Source organism: Bactrocera dorsalis, chromosome 1, assembly GCF_023373825.1.
Source record: "Bactrocera dorsalis isolate Fly_Bdor chromosome 1, ASM2337382v1, whole genome shotgun sequence".
NCBI classification, from domain to species: Eukaryota; Metazoa; Arthropoda; class Insecta; order Diptera; family Tephritidae; genus Bactrocera; species Bactrocera dorsalis.
The window spans coordinates 11,064,293-11,080,508 of NC_064303.1; the positions used below are offsets into that span (position 1 = coordinate 11,064,293).

Genomic DNA, 16,216 nt, shown 5'->3' on the forward strand with positions numbered 1-16,216 from the left:
AAACGACAGAAAAGCGAAAAAGGTGCTCGAAGTTAGGAGGTGAGTAAATTTGCGTAACAATTTATTGCACACAGGAGGAAAACTGAAAGTATTTACGAGGGCAAAACGACAAGTACACAAGCTGAAGCAGAACAAAAGAAAATGTTGGAAATGAACTGGGTTTATTTCTTGACATAGGCTCCTTAGATTCAGCAATCCTCCAACTTTTTTTAAACCTGTTTGACTATGTTTTCTGGAAGTTCAAAGTAGTCAACTGGAGCGGCGATAACCTCCTCTTTTGACTAAAATTTCTAACTTGGTAGTGATGTTTGGCAACAAAAATTAGTTGAAATTAGTCAAATACTCGTATGAAGTTATTATGGCGGCAATTCATACGGATGTCAAATTTTATGTGTTGTCATGATGAAAAAATACTTTTCTTTGCCAAAAGTTACTGTTTTTTCAGTAAGTCGTCGTTGAGTTAGACCAATAATTCCATTTAGTAGAACTCTATAAACGTTTGGATCATCATAACACCTTGTGAATATTCGCCAACTTTGGTCAATCATCACACATTGAGAATATCCAGCCGATAGGCAGTCTTTGACTGGTGAAGTACGAGTCCGATTCGGCATCCGATTTTAATAGTAGTAATGTGGGATAATGGGTTCAACGATAGTAATTTTATTTTGTGATAGTGGTGCCATAAGGCAGTTAGGCTAAGTACTTTTTGAACTACCCTTGTGTAACCGTAGGTGCGCAGCCGAATGGGTTTGCTTGGATTAGCTTAAAGGATTTACATGTGCATATTAAAGTGGGTGCGGATGAATTAAAAAACCCGTAGAAGGAGAATAGGTATATTTCTATAATATAAATGTATATGTATAAGATAAATATATGAGTGTACATATATACTCTGTAATGCTGCCTTCAGATATGCGATGGCTTAGCACCCACATAATCACAAACTCTTAGGTATTTGTTTATAGCCACAATCAGATTTGTACAAGAATTAAAGCAAATATAAAAGGGTTATCATACCACCGGAAAAATATGTGAAAAAGGATATGAAAAATAATTTTGATATTAAGTATACAATTATATAATAATAATTTATATACTTGTATATAAAATAATAAAAATACTTGTATAATAAAGACTATCGAAAACATTTGGAAAAAAATTTGGTTTTCTATGGTTAACCTGTAGAAAAAGTTGTAGTAGCTAACGAGCCTTAATATAACTTAAACTCACTATGAAGCCGATGGTGTTTTGTGTTGGAGCACTTTTATCAATTTCAATTCTCACAATATTCTCAGAAACATATGTTTTGACCCAGAATGAATTTTAATGAAAACGAGGAACTATTTTCAACTCTCCACTTAAGGCAACTTTGCCTATCAACCAACTAAAATTTTATTTATTTTTTTTAAGTTAATTATATCTTACTTTAGGAACATCACATATTCACGACTCTGAGGTTTATGAACTATAGTTTCTACAAAAGCAAAAATAGATCGTCAGTATTAAAGAAGTAGGGAAAAATATCTTAATTTTGCAATTCCAAGTATCTAGCGATATGTGCTCATATGTGATGGCAACCCTTCAGCCTTTATAAATCCTTCTCCACCGCAGCTAAAGTGATTCAATTATACCCACATGATCAACCATATTACCATGCAACATAGTTTTTGCGCCTTTTTCTATAAATAGATGAAAAAGCATTAAGTCGTCACAAGCTAAACACGTTGAGGGTTTAAAAGAAAAAAAAGATGTAAAGTTAGAATTATTTTTACACACAGCAGTCGACCCAATGTGAAGGCGCATTTGCTACAGGAAACAAACCAGCTGGATTTGTACACATGTCTAGTAGCCTTAAGTAAATAAATTTGTACATAAGTACCCTTTCGTATGGATACAAATATTTTAGAGCACTTCAAGTCATGAGGGAGTAAGCATGCCGCGATTTGGAAGCTTTAAATGAAATTAAGTTGGTAACGCTTTCGCGTACGTCGTCTCAAGAGTTTTATGTGCAACTACCACTTCAAACAGCTTACTGCAGTTCATCTCGACAAATGTTAACTACTTAGACTGAGATGTTAAAGTGTGGCAGTGTTGAAAGACTTACAGGATTTGTAGGCACGGGTTGGAAAAACGTAGAATATGTATGTATGTGCATAATTATAGGTAAGTGGTTAGCGAGCGTAGGTGGCGTATGTTAGAAGCTCTTCAGAGTAAGCTAGCTAATCGTTTTTATCTCACTGTAGTTAAATGACGTCAATTCTAACGCTCATTTTTTTCTAGAGCGAAGTTTATCGTCATATTACCATTTGTGCTAGGATGTTCATGAACGTTCCAAGCTGGTCACACGGCTTAGCGATAATATGATCGACAGCTCCGGACTTGACTTAGATCAAATGAATTCATTTTTGCTATGAAGTCCTTCTTGTGTGACAATTTACTTTTTCTTGTGATCAGTTATAATTTATTCGAAATTTTGAATCCAAACATTCTTATAAGAGCAATAAAAATATTCATAGACAAAGTAATTTAATCAAGATATTTTAAACTTTTTTTCAGGTTCCACCCTAATAAATGATATTACCTTACACTATGAGTTTTGCATTTTAAAAACTTTAAAGTGTTAGCCACCCACACGCGCAAATATACCTAAATCATTACCTTTTTCACCATCCAAAATTATATTACGGCCTTTCTTACCGAAATGGCGTGAAAAATTACTGCTCTGAACTAATTAAAGCGCTAAAAGAAAGTAAAACGTTTAATAATTAAAAAAAAAAAATTAAAAAACAGATCAAACCACCTAATGAGAAAAAAAGCGTCACGAACACGAGCTTTAATTGCTCCTATCTAAAGCTTACACCGGCACACACATTTTTAAGTAACTGAGCATACTCACACCAGTTCACTCATCTACCTTCTACCTTGGACACCTTACAATTATGCACGACTCCTGTGTGGCTTTGGCGGTTGACACGTTACATCCAGTACAAACAAAAAAGCAATGAGCTAAAAGTGTAAATTATGTAGGAAAAATGATGATGGCTGGCGATTATTTCATGAAATTAGTCAAGTTGCCGCACAAAAAAAGATGAAGTGGCTGGGATAAACGTTCAGTAGTAATTATGAATACAAAGATAGACATGGGGCTTGGACTTCTCGCTGAGCACACAGCAAGCTTGAAGCACTTTTTGATAGCCTTCAAAACTACCGAAATGGAAAGTTACAAAGCAATAAACTGTGCAAAGCGCGGTAACACCGTCAAGTATGCGCTGAGTAGAGTGTATGAAAACAAGCGCCAACCTGGGGATGGATAATATTTAGTATTTCTTGCTGCTGTGTCATGTTTTTGTGATTCGTTTTTTCTTCGTAAATTTCATTGTTGCTCCGTCGCTTTCTTTCTTGTTGCCGGCAAACTGTTGCTATTTTATGACTCAATTTACGCTTACCGTTGGCTTAGTGCCATTATTCTCCTTTGTTCACACCTCCAGTTCCGACTTGAATCAAAATGAAAGCGAAATTAAAGAAAATTATTTGGTTGATATTATTCTATAATAGCGCGTATGCGGGAAATGTTTATCCTGAACAACTTTACCTAACAAACTAGGGGTCTAAAACCGGTATCGGGCCTTTTTAAATTTAAGGCCAAATTTACAAAATCTGAATAATCGGTTTCATCGGAGAGACACAAATGATCAAAACTGATGAACAAATATTTGAAATCCCTGAAAAACTTCGCCATTAAATCGTTGGCTTGAACCCGGTTTTAGACCAATAGCCTTTTAGGCAAGGTTGTTCAGAATTATCCGTTTTTTTGGCTCCCTGTAAACCGTCCCGTTCTAATAGTTATAACGTTTAAAAAAGAACTTCTAGATATGCTTTTATCCGTTATTTGAGACTAAAATAAATTAAGTGGACAATATTTTATTTTCGAGATCTTTTCAGAATACATACTTCACAATTTCAATAAAAATACTTCTCTGTGTACATACTTAGCATGTCTGTTGATTTAAGTATGTGCACCTGACCCAGTGGCCATAAAGAACTTTCACATTACAAAAGGAGTTGCCACAAAATGTTGGACATTCTTTGTTTTTGTGAATTGCATTGTTGCGAAATAACTTTGTGGAATAGTTATGCAAGGCAGGAACGCCCTCATATGCGAACTTCCACTTTTAATATGAGAACGCAAAGGCTTCAGCCACATAAATGCACACACACACATAAAATATATTGCTGTCAACAAAAACAAGTTGGTTTGGTCAACTTGCATGCAAACGAGACCGGAAATTGCGCTGAGAAAAACAAGTTGGCTCGTAAACTTTGACGAAAGTGGCAGTGGTGTTGTTGTGGAAGGTGTGACACTTGCAAATAAGGACGCCAGAAGTTGGTCAGTTTTACTTAAAGTATGCCCAAGAGCTGTTAGTGGGGACACATAAACATTAAAAGAAGTAGACATAAAAAAGTCCAGTTAACGCGTCGCCACAATATTATCAAGGACAAAATGGGCGTCAAATCATGAGATATTGGAAAAAATACATAGAAAGTAACAAAAACAATGTTAGACAGTCGAATGTTCAGCGAACGATGCTAAAAATGTAAATATTTTCGAATAACACTTCTTATTAATGGAGGTTAGAGTTTATAAGACACGCAACTTTCTTAATTAGGTGTAACCTAAATTGATTGGGAACAACTATAAAGTAAAAGGTAAAGATCTAATTGAGCTTTGCAAGAACAAAAAACATTTTGAAGCTAACAATTAAAAATTATTTTGAAATTAAAATTTATTTAAAAAATTGTACAATTCAATCTCTGGATTCTCAAGATGTTGATTTCCACTTTTTATCATTGGACAAAATCCAGCGTTCTTAGAATAAACTTTCAGAGACTTTTTTATTATTTGAAAGCTTATAATTCGATGCACTGTTTTATTAATCCAAAGCATGACACCCGTACTCAACTAATTACCCACAGCCGAAATTTAGTTACTGCAGAAGTATTCTTCGTAATTTTTCACCTTTTTCAAACGACCTGTAAAATTGTTCTAATTTTGGTAAAAATATGTATCACCACTTCAACTAAATTCCTGTAATTGAGGTGGCAGAGATGGCATAAATAACTATAGGAAAGGGTACACAGACCTACAGATATATATATAAGATAAAAGCTTATGTTGCCAGTGGATAGAAAACGCAATAGGCCTTACCTCGGTGGGTAGGTATGAGGTTTGCCGAGCATCACTGATGGTTCCGGCCGTTGCGAACCCCCCATGGAGTCTTCGATTTTTACGCCAGTGACACGGTTTCGACACACTGGTTGAGAGCTCTAGTAGTCTGCGGTAGAAAAAAGAAGTGGAAGAGAATAACAAGAGTTATTTGTAAGATACCAATAAAAGTGTGAAATCAATAGAAAACCAAAAGCACAGAGCCACACGCGAACGTCAGACAAAGTGAAAGTGATGTCAATGAACATGAGTGGAAGGTGAGTGCGTGGGTGGTAATGGCGACAAGTAGCCGACTTAAAAACTCGAGGCACAGTAGGTGCCACAGGCGTAAAGAAGACACGCAAATTCATTGCAGAATTTTAGTGTTTAAGTGAATGCGTCGCAGGAATGATGTGAAAAAAGATAGTAAAAGGAAAATGTGAACGTCTGTGTCACCAAACATTGAAGAAGACGCAGGACAAGAGGCGCCGCGTGTTCCACGCGGAACATAAAGAGAGTCGGCACAATGTGAAAGCAATTATAAGAAACCATCGGCTGCAGTTTCATTCTCTACACACACTTGAGACTTGTAAGCGCAGCAAACAAGCAGACAGTATATCTATGTACATTTGTAGGTTATTTTGGATGCATGAATACCACCCCAAATGTTGTGTTGTGACTAACTATATAAGGTACTATATTTCAGGAAAACATAACTTATACTTATACTAATACTTTGGCTTATATCAATCAGAATTAAAACCAATTAGAAAAGTAGTGGGTGTCATGAATTCAGATATTATTGGTTAAATGTTCGAAACAGAATTTGAATATTGCGTTATTATTTTCGTGTTATGGCAGGAATTAACGAAATCACTTAATGCTGAAGATAATCGTTAACAAATTTGAATATTGCATGTTATTCTTACTGTTGGTTGAAAATTTTAAGATAGAAACTTATTTATTTTATTGTTACAAATTAAATTCACCTTTTACAGGGGAAAACATAAGAACGGAAACACAAATCTACCAAATAACTGAATTTTAGTCGAATTTCCAGACATTACCATTAATTCGTTATAAGTTAATGAATCACTTAATGCTGAGTTCCTCTTCATGAAGATGTCTTTCGGATGAAAAAGAGGTAATAAATAAGCTCACAAAAAAATTGAGAGTCGAGCAACAGGAGATGGCTCTTTTCTAAATAAGTCCACTCAAAATCAATAAACTATTATGCGTCTTTGTGGCATTTCGCAAACTGTTGAAGGCATACCAAGCGTTTTTATTGGCACACAACCCGTTAATGAGAATTTAACTTTAGGAAGGGCTGAATTCCTGTGCAACCGAATATATTATACTCCTGCATTTTACAAGAATCAAAGCTAGGAAAATACTTTGTGATGTAAAACGTCAACCTGAGGATCGAAATCAAATTCTATATAGTACACATATACTATATACATATAACTCCTAAACTGCAGAAACATAACGGTTTATTGTAGAAAAAACGAATACATTTTTATAGTACAATATATAAGCAGTTGGAGGCAGCATCGACCAGATTTTATCAATTTTTTCACAATACCACATACTACTAACATGTCACATACAGATTTAAAAAAAAACTAATCATATATAGTAAAGTCAGCCGAATGTTCGAAAATCCTGATATTAGTTATATGGAGGGTAAATCAAGTTTTCGCTCAAATCTATCTATTTTAGGCAGAAAGATACACTGTTATGAGTAAAACACGCTCAGTAATTTTTATTGAGATAACTTAAATATTGGTCGATATAGCCAACATAGTCACCTGGAAGTTCGAAAATCTTTATGTTGGGTATACGGGGGCTCAGCGAAGTATTGCCCCGATTCGACCACTTTTTGGCACACAGGCATTCCATTATCAATGAAGGATCATCCCTGAATTTCAATTATATATCTCGCATAATGACCGATATTTTCGATCAAAAGTCAACTATATGTACCGGGATCCACAAATATCGGTAACCTAGGGGCTTGAACAGTTTTTGTTGGATTTACACAATTTTTGATCATAAGACAGCATGTGCTAAAGGCCTTATTCGTGCAACGTTTACTTGAGTTATATTGATTGCTTTTTGGTTTTTATACTGGAAAGTAAAAGTATCAAGTGGAATTTAAAATTGTGCCTTATGGGAAGCAGGCGTGGCTATTGTCCGATATCGCTCTTTACCATCCCGGCGGCAAATTTTTGCGTCTCTGGCGCATTTAGTTATTGCTTTATCGCGCTTTTAGTAGTTTTTAACAGCACCGTTATATGGGGATTGAACAGGGGTTTTATCCGATTTTTTCATACTATAGGTATTAGCAGCTTCATTATTAAAATAAGATTGTTGACACACTCGCGATAAGGCGAAAACGAGTTCATTTGTTTATTTGAGTTAACGGTCGTTTACATAAAAATTTACTAATTATCCGGTTTTAAAACAAAATATATATATTTTTTTTGACTTTCCTAAGTTTAGAAAGTTTTGGTTTATATATATATACTAAACATAAATTAAAATACATATATAAGTAGTTTTTAACGTCAATATTGAAAATTAAAATTAATTCCATGCGCTCGCAAGTATTAAATCCAAATTTACCACATCCGACATTTATTCTTGACTGGATTCATTTTACTACCAACAGGACAGTTGTAAGCTTTGCTAAAATCTTCATTATTCGTAACGGTGCCTAAAACACGAAATTTTTCCACTGCGTGCTCACTCTTAAGCTCCTCCCAATAATGTTGCTCCTTGTAGGAAGCACACCAGAGTTGCGCGAAGCCCATAAAGTACAGCTGCTCGGGCGTTAGATTCAGTCCGGGCATCTGTTCATCTTTTGGTGATAAATTCAATTCCTTCACATGCCTGTGATATGCAGATAATGCCTCGCGCAAGCCACCGCTATCGGCAATATTTTCGTCCTTGGTCTGATTACCATCCACAAAACGTTTGATTTCAGTTATCTGTAAATAGATTACCGAAATGATTTAAATGTATACTTATGATCTAAAAAAATGCAGGTGTTTATATATTTGTATGTATATAATTACCTCATAAGCGTTGTATTGATTAACAAAGCACTCTTCGCGCTCGTTGAATACCTTGCCAGCCTTCGCCGACCACCAGTAGTTCGCTTCACCAACGCTATTGTAAAGCGCGCCCACCGTGTCAAAGGCATGTGTGAATTCGTGTCCCACCAAGTAGCCAATGGTACCGAATTTCAGTGCTGCTGGCCACGCCTTATGATAGACGGGTGGATTGAAAATGCCAGCCATTATATAAATGGAATTATCCACATTCTTGTAAACCGCCTTCACTTGTTTACCCTTCAATAGCTCTAACGGTTTCAGTGCATCGTTGTCATATTCTTTGTGGTGTAGCCCGTTGAAACGCCGTTGCATTGTTCTGAATTTAAATAAGTTGACCAAATTTAGTTCGTAATTGTCTTCCACATAGTTTAACTCGTTGATTTGCTTTATCAAACGATTTGTTATATTCTTATTCTCAAGACGTCCAATATGTGGCTTGATAGCTGTCTCCTTAAGCAGCGCTTGCTCTCGCGTTTCCTCATCTAACCACTCGGCTTGCTCTAATATTTCATGCAAACTCTTGCGTTACCTCATTTGAACTGAATATTCGACTATCACTTTCGTCACGACGCGGCTTTGTCTGTCTCGGTAAACAGCCTTATTTCCGTAAATACTACGTCCCCACATACATAGACTTCTTTCTTGTACATATATTTAATGTAATAAATACATTAGATGTTCCATAACATATCTAAGAAATGAAATGCTTAAATATATCAATTTTCGGATTATTATCGTGAATTTCTTGAATTTATCATTAACGTGTCCAAATATCTCTCTTCCGCCATTTTTGACTTTTGAATTTAGCGCGCCCACTAATGTATAAAATTTTACAAGTTTTCCTTTGTACAAGTTAAATCCGCTCAGGGATTGTAATGTTGCTTTGAGGGACGTTTTACTCTATTCACGTTGTCGAACTGCGGACAGATATAGTCTCTGTACGATTCGCTCAGTACACCGCCGTCCGCGTCGGCGTGTTGAGCGGGTGACAACGAAGACCACCAGGAATAAGGTGGAAGATACCACTGGGCTTTCTGATATTATGCGTTGGTCGGCCGACGTCACCATACCGATTCAAATTATGGAAAACATAATGATCTTAAATCCGGCATGTGCCCGATTAGTGTGTGCACTCGTCGACATTCACGCTTCCATGAAGATGGAAGTTAGTCATCGCAACCCCCTCTAAAACCATTTCTGCAGAAGGCTCCGGAATGATTATACACAAACTATAGCTTGATCACCTTTTTTTGGATTACGTACGGCTCTTCCCCCTTTTCCTCCTTTTCCTGCCGCATGATTTGCACGCCAAAAAAACCTTCTAGAGAACAGCACATAACAACCTGCGATATGCAGCTGAAACGGAACAAACTCGACACATTTTTGAAGCGGATAGTGACTGGCGACGAAAAATAGATCACATACGACAATATGAAGGGAAAACGGTCGTGGTCGAAGACCGGTGAATTATCCCAAACAGTAGCCAAACCGGGATTGACGTCCAGGAAGTTTTTGCTGTATGTTTAGTGGGATTAGAAGGGAATAATCCACTATGAGCTGCCTCTATATGCTCAGACGCTTAATTCTACCATCTACAGCGAACAACTGAGCCCCTTGAAGCAATCGATTGACCAGAGGCGTCCAGAATTGGCCAACAGGAAGGGTGTAGTGTTCCACCAGGACAGCACCAAACCACACACTTCGTTGATGACTCGTCAGAAGCTACGGTAGCTCGGATGGGAAGTTTTATCGCAACCACCATATAGCCCGGACATAGTGCCAAGTAATTACCACCAGTTCGTGTCCATGGCAAACGCCCTTGTTGGTGTAAAGTTTAACTCAAAAGAGACTTGTAAAAAGTGGCTGTCCGAGTTCTTCGCAAGTAAGGAGGTGGGTTTCTACGAGGGGTTATCTGAAGTTGCCGTCTAGATGGAAACAGATTATTGAACGAAACGGCGCATATTTGAACTAAATCCGATTACTGTAACACTTTTTATAAAGCATCGAATAAAGAGCAAAAAAACGGAAGGAGATAATTGACAACCTAATACATGTAAATATAACACATCCAAGTATAATATTATACTCTAAATTTGTATAGCTGCCGTTAATCACTTGCCTTATATAAGTATTATACATATGTATACGAATTATATGCACTATATATGAATTTTGTATTACACTCTATTCCTTACCTCCATATAGATTTCGTCCAGCAGATGCGGCAATATAAACTGAATCATCATATTACAATGCTCCGTTTGAAATTTCTTATCTTCCAAACGTGCATCCATTCGGTAGATAAATTTCAAAGGCAAAAATGAATTAAAGCTATTAAACGGCCGCTTTATTTGCATTACATAATTGTATCCAGCTGGTTTGGTAAAACGTAATTGCCATGGCCAAGTTATTCTCGATCATCCCAGTACGAATTGCGTGCCATTCCAAGCTATTTGCCAAATAACTGTCCCATAGCGGGAACGTTTTCTTCGTCCAGTAACTACTATTGAGAGCAACTTCACAATTCGCCTAGATCCTCATCAAAACTCACTTGGTGATATTGAGTATTGCTGACCCAAACGTTCACGATATCAGTTTATGATCTGATCGATTTTCTGCTCATCATTCAACACCATACAGCGAAAGATAATGACGCATACGTTTCTCATATTAACTCCCTTGAACTATTTTGAGTGTATATTGTCGGAGTGCACGATATATTCAAAGCCCAAATCGGGTAAATTTGAAAAATACGGTGGGAATGGGTATTGATGGTGGCCAAGATCTATCCTCTTTGAATCAAACCCGATAACACTATAATTGGTCAGGTGTGCGCTCCATATTGAACCAGCTGAAGTTATCCGGTTTCCATGTCGAATCGACTGCTGGGAAATGCCACCAATCGACTCTGATAACCTCCAAGGTAATAACGTCCGGACTTTTGCAACGGATATAGAAATCATGCCCTGACTATCAATACTTTTTAATAAATTACGGCTTTGTCAGATTCAATTCCGAATTTTATAGCGCGAAATCGTCTCTTGGTTGTTTTTCATCCAAGAGTAATTGTTGATACATTATGGGCTTCGCCTAAACTATAGAAAATATCCTTCCAGAATTGGTGCAGTTTATGCATGCGACTGATGTTCGACCATCACATTCTGCCAATTGCCGCAGGTCATACTCGTAAAAAAATTCATCACACGGGTTCAAACACGCTTTGATTCATATACGTGAGGCATTCTCTTCGGCATATTCAACACGATATTCGCTTTCGATTATTCGTTCCGGTCCAATTTACCGCTTGCATTCACTGCAGATTATGGCTTTTGGTCGACGCTGCTGTGGTCATGTATTCGCACTTAGATTGAGTTTTCTGACGTTTTGGTTGCTGTTGACTGTCGGCCGCTGCACGGTGATGTAACGACTTCTGTATGGCTTCGATGGCTGTGTTTGTGGGCTTTGGGGAGGGGCAGTGCATTGTGTGCGAGCGCGCATAACAGGTAGTAACTGGGTGGAGCACAAAAATGAATGCCGGAATGTTCTTCACTTTCCATTGTGTTTCCCTTTTTACTTGCTTGCTTATTGTATGGCTTAAAGTATATATACCTATTGATATTATTGCAACAACTAAAGTAATCACTTTAGCAACTGCATTATATGAGAGTTATTTTTTGACACCACAAACTTTCTAAGCAAAACTTAAAATAATTCGTTCCGTCTCAGTGCGTCGGAGTCACTTATTCGTACTGAGCGTATCTTTTTGTCAGAAAAAGCAATAGTGCAGATCGGTCCCAAAGCACTTGCGCTCGGATATTATTTGCAGTTTGCTCGCCCTACCGTCTTCAAGCCGCAGTAAGTAACTCGTGCCGGTAATCGTTAGTATATTGTTCTCGTGTTATACATTGCATACTTACTTAATATACTATGTATTGTCACAGTGCAACAGCCTCCTTTAATGTACAATCCATAAATTGACTCATTCTGATATATCTGTTTTAATTATACATAAATTTTATGAAATTATTACCTAAAAACCTAGGTTTATTAAACCTAACGAAAATCTTAGTCGAATCCTTATTGTGTGATCATTGTTCACAGATGACGGATTTACCTCTAGTACATGTGTATGTATGTTTGACAAATTCACTATATTTTGGATTGTAAACATTATCACATTCAAAGCAAACGTTTTTCGACATATGAGTAATGAACTTGACTTGCTTAGCGAAAAGGAAATGCAATTTGACATGTTCAACACGTGATAACGGACCTACTTGCATCTTATCTTTACCGAATAGAATTTTGTTGTTGATCCAGAATTTGAGGATATGTCTAGTTTGTCATTCACGTATACGATTAAAGCATTGAGGCTAAATAAATACTTGAAGGCGTTATTTAAAAACAGAAGCGACACAAAGGACCGCGCTAGTGGTGTAATCTTTTGAGTTGAGGTATCAAATGTTGCAATTTATTATAGAAATATTTGGTGATTTCAGCACGCATTGGTTGCATAAGAACCGAACATAAAATACCATAATAATAAAAATTTATGTTAGAAAAATTCCAGACATCATCATTCATTTCATTACGGGGCAAGAATAGGTAAATAAATCAAGTTTCCAGTGAAAATTAAACTGCAATTAAAAACAAGTTTATTTCTATAGTTAATAATTAAGCGGAAAAAGAGAAATTAAAGAGAGAGATTTAGCTCACAGCGAAAATTGAGTTGTAATTAAATGAAAGCTTAGAAACCTCTCCTTCTTGTATAATTGAAGTGTCCAGTACAATTCAAAAAGAAAGGCAAAACAATAATTCATTTTTAGTATTTTGGCGATCTGTCCTAAATATCAAGGTGACAAAGCAATTTTGACGGACAATATTTTGTAATCAAGACTAGAGACTATGTTATGAATAGTGATTTGTCACAATTTGACACTTTACTACAAAATGTCTCAAAAATACAAGGAAGTTTAAAAAATTATTGCTTTTCACTTCCCAGAACTCAATCTAGCTAAGTATATTGGCCTTGAAATCACTTAACGAACATTACGAAGCCTAAGAAAAAAAAAAAAATTCTAATAACAAAGTCCAAATCCATTTATCAGTATACATACATACATGCTTACAACGTTAACACAAATTACAGCAACAACTCACATTTTCAAATGCCCACAGGCAATAATCACCAAATCAGACACTCACTGGCTGCTTATGCTACAGTAAAATATGCAAGGGATTAATTTGAGCTTGCAAAAATCAAAACAGAGCCACAAAATCACATAAATTCAAATGGTTCTTAATGGTTGGTAAGAAAGAGAGGAATGCGGAGTGACAGCCTGGAAGAAAAAATACAAATTTCTTAACTGAATTTGCTGTGATGTCAGCGCAACATTATAGCTTTCGGAAGGGACATGTATGTGAGAAATGTTATTGATTCTGATGTGTATAAGGGAACCTGGGATGGGGAATGCGCGAAGGGAATTGACAATTTGCGTAAAAATGGAAGAAAGGTATAAAAAAAATCAATAAAATAAAGTACAGTGAGCATACAGATACGAAAAATCAATATTTATATGCTTGAACTTGTAGTTTTGTAAAGCATCTAGTTCATATATACATAGACACATATTATAGAAATTCTAGTCACTCTCATACACATAGTATATAGTCTTTTTTAGTATGGGAAATAATTAACTGAAAGGATTACTAAACAAGGAAAAATACGGTAACTGCACGGTTGCACTGAAAGCTAAATACCTTTCACCGTGGTGGCACGTACTGTTAGTAACTATGTGTTAAGTGTCTATCGGAAGCTCTATGCTATAGTAATCTTAGCTTCTGAACACTTTCTTTTGGAGATTATATTGTCACCTGTTACGCAGTAATATCCATGCCCAAACTTCTGTAAAGAGTACCAGGTGAAATTCCGACAGTTTTTTCATGCAAGAACTTGAATTCCGATCGTTTCGGGTTCACAACTATGGCAGCTATATGTATGCTATCAGTGAGGCCAGATCCTGAACAAATTCTTCTGATAATGCATTGGTGGAACTAAAATATCTTATACAGAATCTAGTCCGCAACAATCCATAATTGAAGGCACAACCCTATTGTTCACAACACAACAGGAAAACCACGCCACTTAATACGAACTACAAGAAGATTTGGAGAAACCAGACATATGCAGATGGTAAATGACAACAAGAAGTGCTATACGCGAGCGGTATAAACACGCCACCGCAAACAATTCAACGGATTAACTACGGAGACGAAAAATCAGACAAGCAACGAACAACACAAGCATGCATACGCAGCGTTAAACCACGCCAACGCCAGACATACCATACGCTCCCAGTCCCAGCAACACACGCCATCCCAACGCAAACATGTTGCGAATGTGTTTCTAGCGCGCAGCACAGGCATCAGGTGGGGAGTTAGATGGGTACGATTATGATCAGTCAGTCAGCACGGTAAACTGTGGACAGCGTACGCACGTTTTGGCCCAGGAATTACGCAGTGACAGTTTATCCTCTGGACTCAGTCTGTGGTACCCTGACTTGTGAACGCACGTCCTATTAAGGCTGCGCTAGGGAGTGAGTTTATCCTTCTGACCAACTCAACTGTTAAAATATCGCCGGTCGCTAACGCAGTACTTCCGTGAAGCCCGGGATCTATTACGCGGCAAAAAGTGGTTACAAGGACCTCTGCCAGCGTAGACGAGGAGCGTAAACGTGTACACCAGTACAGCGTTGATTTAAGCCTACACGAGCGACGGGAGAAGTAGCCGAGCCGTGAGTCGTCGTAGCACGCCGGAGCGGTCAAACGTATACGCCAGGACATCGTCATCGAAGTTAACAGGAGCGCTGGCAGAGATTGCCGGCGGGGCAGTTGTCGTAACAGACGAGTGTCAAAACGTGTACAGCTCGAGGACACCTTTCATTGAAGGCTACACGAGCCGCCGGCACAAATAGTCGAGAGGTGTTCGTCGCAACACGGAAGGCAAAGCGTCTAACGCACGCCGAAGGATATTGTCCAGCCCCCGAAAGCCACGCGCGAGAGCCACACACAAGCAGCGGCCAGAGCGTGATCATCGTGGTACAGAGCAGCAAGTCGTCTAGCACCCCAGGGAGCGCAGCTTAAAAACTGAGGTAGGGACTAGTTGATATATATACAGACAGACGGCTGGTCGGACGGACAGACAGACGGAAGATGGCTGAAATGACTCAGCGCGACAAACTTTTGTCGAAATCACAATTCTCGGTAGGCTCTCGACCACCACAGATTTCTTATCACATTATAGTGCGTGGCATTCTTTTAATATTACTATGTCATCTTATGACCCGGTGAAATAAAAGGGGGCGAAATCAGACTACATATCAGGACCTACTTTCCATATAACACTAATTTAAATTCCCTACCTATTCATTTCACCTGCACGGGCGTACGATAAATCAAAAAGCAATTACAATATAACGAGATAAAACTAATCTTATGAATTCAAACATAATAACAAAACTAGTAATTCTGTAAGTATCAAATAAATGCGTTTAATCGGGTCAATACTTTCCTGAGAACGTGTATAACCTAATATAAAAACTTCACTCCTGGGTGACTTTATGCTGGATTTATCGACCAATATTTGAGTTGTTGCCATACTCCGAAAACTACATGTATAAGTACTACATAATGTCTGGTGGTCTAAAAATAAGATACAATGTGGGAGACTAATATAAGGATTTTCGAACAACCGCAAGACTTTGCCTGCTATATATAGGATTAAAAACTGATTACATGCTGTATCAAAACTTGTTTTGCAGCCTCTGCTGATGCATTACTCGCCACGTCCAAGCGTTCACTACAAGAAATTTATGTATTTATTTAATTTTGT

General features: G+C 37.5%; 1 pseudogene; it reads right to left on the reverse strand.

Annotated features, from left to right (window-relative positions):
* Positions 1-7,585: 7,585 nt before the first annotated feature.
* LOC125775830 (neprilysin-2-like) lies at positions 7,586-11,806 on the reverse strand (annotated as a pseudogene).
* Positions 11,807-16,216: the final 4,410 nt, after the last annotated feature.